The sequence below is a fragment of the Herpailurus yagouaroundi genome, unplaced genomic scaffold (assembly GCF_014898765.1).
Source record: "Herpailurus yagouaroundi ecotype Mexico unplaced genomic scaffold, PumYag 180, whole genome shotgun sequence".
NCBI classification, from domain to species: Eukaryota; Metazoa; Chordata; class Mammalia; order Carnivora; family Felidae; genus Herpailurus; species Herpailurus yagouaroundi.
In genome coordinates, this window is record NW_024412411.1 from 22,813,389 (window position 1) to 22,819,684 (window position 6,296).

General features: G+C 54.8%; 1 long non-coding RNA gene across 1 annotated transcript; it reads right to left on the minus strand.

Annotated features, from left to right (window-relative positions):
• Window positions 1–112: 112 nt before the first annotated feature.
• Window positions 113–1,356, minus strand: LOC121039533 (uncharacterized). The gene is made up of 2 exons (XR_005794823.1): window positions 835–1,356; window positions 113–359 (listed from the first exon to the last, which is right to left on the minus strand). It is a non-coding gene; the product is annotated as an uncharacterized LOC121039533 (long non-coding RNA).
• Window positions 1,357–6,296: the final 4,940 nt, after the last annotated feature.

Consider the following 6,296-nt stretch of genomic DNA (forward strand, 5'->3'; position numbering starts at 1 on the left):
AGCCTGGAGCCTGTTTCCGATTCTGTGTCTCCCTCTCTCTCTGCCCCTCCCCCGTTCATGCTCTGTCTCTCTCTGTCCCAAAAATAAATAAACGTTGGAAAAAAAAAAAAAAAGAAAGTTGTTTTAATTAGATGTCAACAGTTGACATCCCGACAAACCCCCCCTTTCCCATTTCTCCGCTCTGTCCCGTCCCTGTGGCTCCTCTCTGCGTTCGTGAACCCAGGCTCGGGTGCCTGCCACGGCTTGCCGGGCGCGCACCGCCGATGTGGGGTGTCAGTAACGAACGGAAGTCATAAGCAGAAATGCAAAGCCAGCCACTTCTCCAGTCGTGTGCTCTCGATCAAGACCAGCATAGTGTTCTGGGAGGGGCGGGGGGATGAAAGCCCACAGCGTTAGGGCTTCTGGAAATGAACAAATAAGAAACACCACCACCGGCATCTGTCTTCTGCACAGAGATGCCGGGCATTCAGTGAGTGACCAGGCAAATGCGAAATCTCTACGCAGTAACAATCCCTCCCCCTGGATGCAATGCCTTCCTTCGAGAGAGCCTAAGTAGGTCTTTTATGCTAGTAACACTGCCTAGGGACAGCTATCATGATTCGTTTCTACACAGCTGGGAGAAACCAGGCAGAAAATAGGGGCAACTTCCCAAGGTCATGGTGAAACGCCCGCAGAGCCAGGTTAGAGCTGGGCCCTCCCGCAGCCCTCTTAGCACAGTCCGGCCACCTGTGCTGATGCAGTGTGGCCGTCTTTTCAGAGCCCTGCACCCCTCCCTGCCCGGGTGTCAGTAAACGGAGAGGCGATGGGCTTGGCGTGGGTCAGTCAGGCGCTCACCTCAGCAGAGCTTCGTGTCTGACCTGATGTCTAAAGAGCCAAGAGATTTCACAAAGACATCCCTCCAGACTCGGGAGCTGGAATTGCTCCCTGTGGCAGAGCCAGGAGGGCGAGGGCGGCAGCCAGTATTGTGAGATCACAGTGGGAAATGCTTGGGGATCCTTCTGCCGGCCTCCAAACCTGTGACCTCACAGCAGGGTTGAGATGAGAACGGCAGAGCCGTTCGAAATAGGCAAGGGGGCCTTTCCCCAGGGATGACGGAGCTGATGGTAACCGCGGCTCCCTTCTGCATCTGAGAGTCCAGGGCTGGAGAGACTGGAGGGACGCCGCCCATCGGTCTGCTGGAGGCCACACACAGCAGCTGGTTCCTCAGGTCTCTCGGTGTGCGAAGAGCGTACACGAACGGATGTACACCACAAGTAACTCCTGATGTGAATAACTGCAAATAACATCCCAGGTAACGTCATCAGCATCACAAGTAACTGATGTAAATAACTCACACTGGGCAACACGCTTACCCGTGACACACACACATCACTTCAACGCCCTCTTAGCGCATTAAACGAAGGGTGCGAGGGGGCACCCGGGTGGCTCAGTCAACCGACCTCAGCTCCGGTGGTGATCTCATGGTTCATGGGTTCGAGCCCCACATCGGGCTCTGTGCTGACAGCACTGAGCCTGCTTTGGATTCTGTGTCTCCCTCTCTCTCTGCCGCACGCCCGCTGGTTCCCTCTCTCTCTCTCAAAAATAAACATTAAAAAAAAAAATAAATGAAGGGCTTAAAAATGAATAAGACGCTGTACCTGCCATGGCCACCTCCAGCCCATAGTCGGGGTGAAAAGACCAAGAAGGGACCACAATACAGTGTCAAACTCCTGGGTTGTACAGGCTATTCTTTGGTCTAAAGGAGAGGGAAACAGAAAAGCAGGTGACCTGTGAACTGACCTTGGATGGATGAGAAAGGGAGACAGGCCTGAGGCCTGGGGGGGCAGAGGCAACAGCAGGCACAGAGGCCAGGCTCGCTCAGGACACAACGGCTGTGCTCCGCAGCGGCAGGCGGGCGTGAGGCTGGGTGGCCCTCTGGGTCCCCCGGCTGCTGTGCCAAAGAATCTGGCCTTGGCCTGTGGCCGTAGGGTGTTGGGGGCCGGCGAAAGTGTATTTTAAGCAGGAACGGGATCCAGCCAGTGCTATTTTATGGAAAGATGATGAGGTCTGCAGAGTTCTGAGCATTAGCAAGGGGCATAACGGCGTTGGGTGTTGTAGTCCCCACGGCCACACGACAATTACAGCCCGAACTTAGCCGCACAACTGCTTCTTGTGCTCAGAACTGCAATTTGGGCAGGGCTTGGGGTAGTTCGTCCCCGCTTGGCTCAGGTGGGGCTCAACGGCGGGGCAACAGCCGTGGGGAGTCCTGGGGCGTCTTCCTTTTGGTGGTCTCCCCACAGGGTCTCTCCGGCGAGGCGGCTTCAGGGTGGCTGCATTTCTGACATGGCCCAGGGTGTCAAAGGCGTACGTGGAGGCAGATGATGGGATTGCCTCTTAGGACCTGGCCTCAGGAGCCACAGCGCCTCTTCTGTTCATCCAGGCAGTGACAGGGACCGGCCAGGGTTCAGGTGGGAGGGGGCAGGGCAGGGTAGCTTGAAACTCCTCAAGTGGAACCGGCAGCGTTCTCGAAGAACATGGGGGATGAGAAATCTCGCTGTTGCTCTGACCACCTTGGAACATAAAGTTCCCCGCTGCTACATGCCAGGCCCAGGAGCCAAAGTTTTAAATACGTTTTCTCATTTTATTCTCCCCTCTACCTAAGAGGTAGGTTTTTTTTTTTTTCCCTTAGGTTTATGTATCTGAGGGAGAGAGAGGCAGAGAGAGGAAAGGAGGAAGCAACTCCCCACAGATCCCCACCCAGGGCTTGATCGCATGAACCGCAGGATCATGACCTGAGCCAAAATCAAGAGTTGGACGCTTAACTACTGAGCCACTCAGGCGCCCCAAGAGGGAGGTATTAATCCTGTCTCCTTTACACCCAGGAAATCCCAGGAGGGCTTGGACAGGTTAAGTGGTCTGCCTAAAGCCATACACCAAGCAGCAATAGGGCTGGATTCCGGGTGCAAGGCCGATGGCCCCCGGGCGTCTTTCCCTCTCCCTGCTGCCACCTCAGCCGTGGGAAGGAAACCACGGACGCAGGCTAGTTCAAAGGTCATTATTCTGCCGCAGAATGCTATCACCACTAAAAAGGGAGGGCGATTTATGAGCTGAAGAGGAGGCTGAACCCACGGATCTTAAAGGCCAGATCTTGAAGATGAACAGTTCTTGAAGATCTTGAAGACCTTGTATCTGCATCACGGGTGACAGGTGACCAGCGTTTCCTGTGGCAGTCGCCACAAATACCCGGGAGTCAGAGCTATCAGCTGGCACTTGCCGAGTGCCAGGCTCTGGGAGATGCACTTCACGTGCCCTAAGTTAATTTCACAATAACCTTGTGAGACAGGTATTATTATTAATTGAATAAGGAATTCAAGGAGTTGAATAGCATCGCAGAGGCGACCTCACCCCGTGGCCCCCACTTTCCTGCCTTTTTCCCCATCCACCATGACAACAGGAACCGATGAATTGATGCTCCCCCCACCCCCACCCCCCGCTCTCATGGGGCAGCACGGGCCATGGGGCGGTTAGGAAAGCCCCCTCGGACAGGCTGGGCTGGAACCCAGCCCCACGACTCACTAGCCGTGTGGACTTGAGCCAGTCACTTAACCTTTCGGTGCCTCCGTGTCCTCCTCTGTAACACGAGGTTCTCAGCAGGAGTGTAAGACAAGCCTGGGCGGTCTCCGTGCACACCGTGGCGCAGAAGCAGCACCTGACAGCTGCAGCCACTGTTTCTTGCCAGGAGGCTGGTGCCAGCGGCTCCGTGGCATTGACTTGTGCACCGGGAGATCTCACGCTCTGGGGATCTGCATCGTTTTCTGCCCAGGGACAAGAGCGGCTTGTTTATACTCGCCTTGTGGGGGTGGGGGCGGGTTACTCCGCCCAGCCACTTGCAGGGGATAAACGAACGACGAAATGGGGAGTGGGGTGAGGGGCAGACGGAAGAGTGTGCAGACACAGTGCAGCTTCATGGACACTGGCCCCAAAGCCAGGGATGCCACCGATGGCCTGAGTCGGAGCCCACATGGCTGCGTCCCAGTGATGCCGAGCGGGGCTCTGGATGTAGGCCTGGGCACTTTGGGTTGGAAAAGGAGCTGCAAACGAGGAAGAAGGAGCCCCCTGCAGTGGTGAGCATCTTTACCACCTGCTGGCCAACCCCACTTCTTCTTCGAAAGGAAGCTCCTGTGGTTGTACACAGGGAGGCACCTGAGAGGAAGGACCTGCCTTCGACTCCAAATTAGGCCTTTTTTTTTTTTTTTTTTTTTTTTTTTTTTTACCAGCTGAGCCCCTGTGCAGAGTCTCCCATCACCGGGGGGAAGTGCCCCGCATGAGGTATCATCCTGCTGCTGCTAAAGTTCCATGGAGAAGCTTCTCCTCCGACCGCAGGGCAAGTGACTGCAAGGAATCAGCCCTGAGGCCAGGGCGAAGGGATGCCTGGAGCTCCCCAGAGGGCTTGGCAGGCTTCATAGACGCTTCCATGGGTACTTTCGGAAGAGTGAGCAGGGAGCCGAGACCCCAGAGCTTGGAAGGGTGGCCCTTCCCTTTGGTTTACGCACGGTGGGGGACGTCCGCTGTTCCTGGAGTGCCCAGGACCCCCTCTTCTGGGGACTCTAGCCCCGTGGCCTGGTGGGGCCGGCATGCTCAGGCCACACCTGCTTCTGCAGCCACTGACCCAGGCTAAGTTCCTGCTCACCTCAGATGACACAGGCATCGGGGCGGGGCCGTTCAGTTACCAAGTCCTCCGTGACATTCTTCACCCCCTCCGCACCCCTTCTCTAGAAGTGGAGCTAGGTTCCGGAGGGCAGGTGCCCAGCGTCACGGAGAAGGGCACCCCATCTGAGTTCCTGCCCATGGTCCCCCACCCAGGGGCACTGCTGTTCTTCTGGTGTTTTGGTGAGTCGGTTCTGTGAAGTAAAACGTGCCTCCCCCTGCCCGAGCTGGCTGGCTGGTCTGGTCCCCAGGGTGAGCCATCACTCCAAGCCCTGAGTGATGTTCACATGAGAGGGTTTTTGGACCAGCTGCAGCAGCCCGCCTCCCACGCCCCGCAGTGGGGATCCTTAGAGATCATAGCCTCACCCCTCAGCCTTCTGTAGAACCTTCCTTCCAAACACTTCAAAGCCAGACTCTTGGGTGTCCTCACTGTGGACCACCCCTCCCCCGCCCTCCCAGGGTTAAGACCCGCTGAGTGTGAGAAGCCCCCTCCCTTCTTCCTATATTATCAACTCCCCCGGCTATCTTGGAGCTAAATTCACTTTTTGCTCCTTTCCTTTCTCTTTTGAAAAACAAAAATCAACATTAAAGGCTACATACAGGTAGGCCTGGCTTTAAACCGCAGACTTCCAGGGCACCTGGGTGGCTCAGTCAGTTAAACATCTGACTTTGGCTCAGGTTATGATCTCACGGTTCTGCGGTTCGAGCCCCGCATTGGGTTCTGTGCTGACAGCTCAGAGCCTGGAGCCTGCTTCGGATTCTGTGTCTCCCTCTCTCGCTGCCCCTCCCCCCTTGTGCTCTGTCTTTCTCTGCCTCTCAAAAATAAATAAACGTTAAAAAAAATTAAAAATAAATAAACCGCAGCCTTCCTGATGGGAGGCCGTGTTCCTCTCGGGAGCACCATGACAAGGGCAGATCCCTTACTTCCCACCGTGCGTTTCAAGTGGGAGTTTTATAGAACCTGTGTTTACACACAGCTTTCAAAGAGCAGGTCAACCTCATGTTCTGAAAATCCGGGTCAATCCCTTTTCTCACATCCTTGGAACTTCACCAGCATTGATCAGAAGAATCTGCATGTGGGTTTTTTTTGTCTTTCTGACGTTTGCTGGTCAGCTTGTTTTTTTATCTTTCATCTTTCCCACAAGGGTTCCAGGCGGTTCACAGCAAAGCCCCCACACACAGAATGGCTAATAAAAGAAAAACAGGAGACCCTTGATAGGTGTGATTTCAAATCCCTACCTTCATCTTAAAAAAAAAAAAAAAAAACTTGGGGCGCCTGGGTGGCGCAGTCGGTGAAGCGTCCGACTTCAGCCAGGTCACGATCTCGCAGTCCATGAGTTCGAGCCCCGCGTCGGGCTCTGGGCTGATGGCTCAGAGCCTGGAGCCTGTTTCCGATTCTGTGTCTCCCTCTCTCTCTGCCCCTCCCCCGTTCATGCTCTGTCTCTCTCTGTCCCAAAAATAAATAAAAACGTTGAAAAAAAAATTAAAAAAAAACAAAAACAAAAACAAAAACTTAATGTTTATTTATTTTTGACAGAGAGAGACCATGAGCGGGGGAGGGGCAGAGAGAGAGGGAGACCCAGAATCCGAAGGAGGCTCCAGGCTCTGAG